Source organism: Macrobrachium rosenbergii, chromosome 51 (assembly GCF_040412425.1).
Source record: "Macrobrachium rosenbergii isolate ZJJX-2024 chromosome 51, ASM4041242v1, whole genome shotgun sequence".
In the NCBI taxonomy this organism is placed as follows: domain Eukaryota; kingdom Metazoa; phylum Arthropoda; class Malacostraca; order Decapoda; family Palaemonidae; genus Macrobrachium; species Macrobrachium rosenbergii.
Window position 1 is genome coordinate 63,551,133 of NC_089791.1, and position 5,092 is coordinate 63,556,224.

The 5,092-nt window shown below is 36.7% G+C and overlaps 1 long non-coding RNA gene across 1 annotated transcript; it reads right to left on the reverse strand.

Annotated features, from left to right (window-relative positions):
- Positions 1–1,143: 1,143 nt before the first annotated feature.
- Positions 1,144–4,768, reverse strand: LOC136833462 (uncharacterized). Its single transcript, XR_010851480.1, has 3 exons — positions 4,562–4,768; positions 4,268–4,349; positions 1,144–1,354 (listed from the first exon to the last, which is right to left on the reverse strand). It is a non-coding gene; the product is annotated as an uncharacterized lncRNA (long non-coding RNA).
- Between the last annotated feature and the right edge of the window lie 324 nt (positions 4,769–5,092).

Here is a 5,092-nt window from a genome sequence, read left to right on the forward strand (position 1 = left end):
AAACTGTTAGCAGATAGCATAAATATGCTGCTTATGCTATGAGTAACCTTACAGTATCAAAACTAACCAACATACCTGACGAACAATTACACCCTTCTCAAAGTAAACAGTCCAATTATTCCATGCAAGAAACATCCGACTTAAAATTTCCATAATTTCAACCAAACAAAAAATTGCTTTCGTGTGCCTGTTAACCGTGTGGGAAACATACTCATTCCCGGAAAACTAATATCGGACAACTCATACTTGCATAACTGATATCTAGGACAACTGATATCTAGGACAACTGATATCTAGGACAACTGATATCTAGGACAACTGATATCTAGGACAACTGATATCTAGGACAACTGATAACACGTATAAAATGAAAGATTTAATTTTGAAAGAAAAATCAAGAACACAAAAACAGTATTTTTTGGGTACTTCGAATACGACAAATTCTTGTGGCCAACTATCGTCGTCGGATGTTCTTATTATGCAACAATATCAACAATATCAGTCAACGGTAAAAAAGCAAATGCTGTAAATCACTCTTTGGACGAAATATTTCATCTATTATATTGGACTTTATGACCTAGCTCGACAAGTTTTCTATAGAGGTATTGAGAAAAATGAAATAACCTGTCACCTCTATGTCAAGAAATCCTGAAATAAGGCTATTCATAGGGGCTTTATCGAAGTCCATAATATGCCCTTTAGGCTGAATATCTGGGCGAAGAGTAATTGAGAAGACAACTGAGCTGCTTGTTGGGTAATAATGCAAAAACACGAGGTACATTCAAATTACCTATTTGAATGCTGATTGTATATAACAGTCAATATATAGATGGACAGATGGACAAACTTGAAATGTTAAAATTCGTGATCGGGCTGGCGATGGCACAAGATCTAGCCCTGTTAATGTGGCGAAAATTAGCGTTCTTTCCTAGTCTTCTACGCCAGCATCCTATTACAAAAATGGTTCCTCTGACTCAGATTTGAAATACAGTAGCGGGATATCAAAACCATAGCTTTCTGATGGAATAGAGGGAGCGCTTCTATTCTGCCGTCGCCACCGACGAATACTTAGTGATAAACTTGATGTTGCTGGCATTTCCAGCCAACGTCTCATCTTGCCTAGAGAGCATTCTGTCGCAATTACAATTTCGCGATCTCTTGTGATGAGGGTTTGGCATTTCTATAGTCCCAATGGGTAAGATTTCTAGATTTCACTTTATTCACATCAGCGCTGTAAAGTGTTCCCCTGTTGAAGGTACAATTTCTGATGGGTCCTCCTCAGCCATCTTTTGAACGCGCTCTCTGCCCAGCTTTACTTCACATAGCAAACTTCTTGATTTATCTGCATTCTCGTCTGAAAATTATACACGTAGTTATTGTCCACAAGTTTATGAGTTCCAGCCGAGAATTTAAATATGGCATTGCCGAGTGCTCAAGAAAATTTTAAAACCGTATAAAAGTTGACACGTACAAAACCAGCTGCCTTGACCAGTACAAAATAAAAAAATAAAACAATTTAGTTGAAAAGCTTTGACGACTGTTTGCGAGTTTTTTGCTGGACGAACAGTAACTAGCATGCACTATAAAATTTGAAGTATGGTACTCATGATTAAAGAGTTAAATGATCACTGTTACGCCTATAAACTAAAAACTTGTCTATTTACTTTATTTTCAAGTGGGTTTATTTTTTTTAAGTGAAAATATTTATACGAAAATATTTATACGGTTTATACCGGTTATGAGTTGTCCTATATATCAGTTGTCCTAGATATCAATTGTCCATGCACGAGTTGTCCAATATTAGTTTTGCGGGAATGAGTTGTCCTGGTATCAATTGCCCTATGAGTTATTGAAACTTCATAAAACTAATTCCATCTGCTAATATAGTACAAATCCAGGCATTATTCTGGACAATTTCTGTCTGGGGAAAATTTTGCATGGCTTTGATTTTCAAGAGATTAGCCATTGGGTATGCAAGTCCTATTATCGTAACTGACAAGTACATTTAGGGAACTTCCTATAGAGAGCAGTTGCGAGAAAGGAAATACCAAGTTCGAATTCGAATCCTGTGAAAATTCTATTAAGTCTAACGCCAACGTTACGCTTAAAATCAAATTCGGGAAAAACCTTTATGAATATAAGCTAAAACTTATGACTTAACCTAACCACAAACTTAATCCATTGGTGAATGTCCAGAATAACTCCGCATGCATAAAGTACCAAAATTAAAAGTAAAATGTAATATTTTTCATATTTAAAGCGTTTTAGGCCACTTCTTATGATGAGAAACACCCACAATTTTGCCATATTAGCTATGGAGGGGTTGGGGACAGGTATTGTCTAACCTTATAAGTCAAAAATCGAAAATCATTCGATGGGGAACTAGTTTTTCTGAGAAACATTACACTCTTTCTGAGAAACATTACAGTAAAAGACCTCATTTTCGAACTAACTCCAGTAAGATGTACACGAAGTGCTACTGGATGTAAACAAACGACAGAAAATTTTCGAGGATGCCGATTAAATAATCATTAATATCTCGGATATGGTGAATCTCCTCAAAAAGTGTTCAGAGACAAAGTTTTATTATTTTATATTGTGAAAATTATAGTGTGACCTATTTTCTTATATCTCACCGCGGAGTTGTTCTGGACATTGACCAATCCATTTTCAGGAAGCTAAACCTCTTAAGTAAAACATAAGACGCCAGACCTGTACATGAATTTAATTTGTTGAATATTGCCGTTTGATGGCATAAACATTCTTAACTTCCTCAAACCTTAAGAAGCTTCCTTCAAACTTAACTGAGTAGGAGGTAGTTAGCTCATTTAAGTTCCTTTACACCTATCTGAAGGTAATTCTAAGCCGGCTGTCCGTGGTGAGCTGGCATGGCAATTTACGTTTTCCTATGTTATTTTACTTGTTGAACAAGAATTTAAAATAATATTTTGACCAGTCAGCTGTAACTAAAATGTAATTAACCCTTGAAAACTGCACGTCTGTACCAGTGGGTCGCACACAGCAAGGGGTCTCCTCCTTCCCAGCTTGTTCACATTTTTATATGGGGTCGCTGTGATGCTTTCTTTTAAAGAACTTTTGATTTGGCTTTTGGGGTAGACTTTGTAGTTCCGATCGGCTGCCTTGCCCGACATCGCTTAGACCCCGGTATTGCGCACATGTATTGTACCAGTTCACCAGCGCTCTTCCTCCCAGCAGCGAGGAGTTGTTACGCATTGAGGTTGATAGAGACGTGAAAGGTGTGTTATTTTTTAGATGTTGGAGTGGCTTTGTTTGTTAATTACTTTAAATTCTTGTTCAGCAAGTCCAAAATAACGCAGGAAAACATCAATTGAAAATTCTCGCAGCTCTGATGCTAAGCGCAGAAAACCGGCAGCTGCCGATTCGTGGACCGAAGTTCAGCGCATGCGTGTTAAGTTTTAGAACCAGCAGTACTAGTAATGAATGAAATGTTAAAAATTTAGAACGGCTCCACTATCCATTTATTCGCCCTTTTTATGCTTAATTTTTTTGTGTTCCAAACGACATGTATAGCAGGAAATACAACAATAAGGTACCCAAACCTTTTCCCAAGTTATTTACCCCAGCAAAAACCCTAAATTCCTAACAGGTCCCCCTTACTGTTAGCTATTCTCAAAATGGTTTTACCATTCCCAAAACCCTGATTCCCAACGGGTCCCCTTTACCATCGGCTACAGTTCTAAGGTAATTTACAGCTTAATTATATTTGACCGCCAAAATATTACTTTAAATTCTTGTTCAGCAGGTAAAGTTCTATACAAAACGTCAACTGCCATTAGCCTAGCTCACCGCGGACAGCCTGGCTTAGATCTACCTAATTCACAACCACCCAGAACCTGCATAGTAGGTCATAGGACCTACTATGCATAACATGAGGGCTCCCCACCCCTTTAGGGTGCCGCCCCTAAGGGGTGGAGGATAATGTGAATGTGTTCAAAACAGTATATACAAAGTAAAATTAAATTTTACAAAAATTTAAAGTAAATTTATAACAAATTAAAAAAGAAAATGGTAAAACTTAAAAGTAAATTATGACCAATTAAAAAAATACAAATATTAAAAAGTGAATTTATGACAAATTAAGGGTATATAAAAAATTAAAAAGTGAATTAGAAAATTTCAAAAAATTGTCTGACACATTAAAAAATTAAAATCACAAAAAAAAATTGCAAATTTGAAAGAAAATTAAAGACAAACTAAACTTGACGGAAAAATAATAGCTACATACCTGTTGATAAAGAGCAGCTTTATCATGCTTGAAGCTTTACCGTTAGAACAGAGCTCAAAGTCAAACTCGTACCAAACACATCCTGGAAAAAACAAAGCTTTAGAGCTGTGCGTAACTAATCCTAAATCTTTTAAATTTTGGGCTTTCACTCACGTCAGATTATGGATAAAAGCCCACAGAAATAGGTATAATGACTGCCAAAGATTTGTACGAGACTAAACACGCAGCACGATTCGAAAAACCCCAGAATAAGTACACATTATTAGCAATAATATAGTAAAGTTCCAGTATTACCTTGCAGAAGCCCGGGATTTATTAGGACTTGTCCAACGAAGTGACAACAATCGATGGAAATCTCAAGCGCCAACTGTAGTCTAGTCGCGTGATAAACGGTTTTTTCGTAAAAACTTCAACAGCACAATACGCTACGATAAATTGAGGAGGAATTGAATACGCCACTCATGAAAAAACAGGATTACTTAGCAAACTCCCGTTAAACGTCTACCACCCGGAACAATGTTACAGAAGAAGGTCCGAGGGTTCAAATGAAGGTTAAAATGTCAGAAACTCTAACGATGTTGTCATTTGCCAAGGACTCTAAAGTCTTAGTATTGACCTTGTTTCTTGGAACGTGGCCGAATACGATCCATAGATAGACCTGAAATCGCTAATTTTGCAAGTATTGTTTTTAAATCCCACCCTCTTCTTTTTACTTGTCTTTCATGGAAGTTTAAAATACAGCACATGATGAATAGATTTTCCTGAACGTAACTCGTAATTTTTTTTAGGGCTCACGAAATAATCTGTAGCATAATCCTGTGGCAT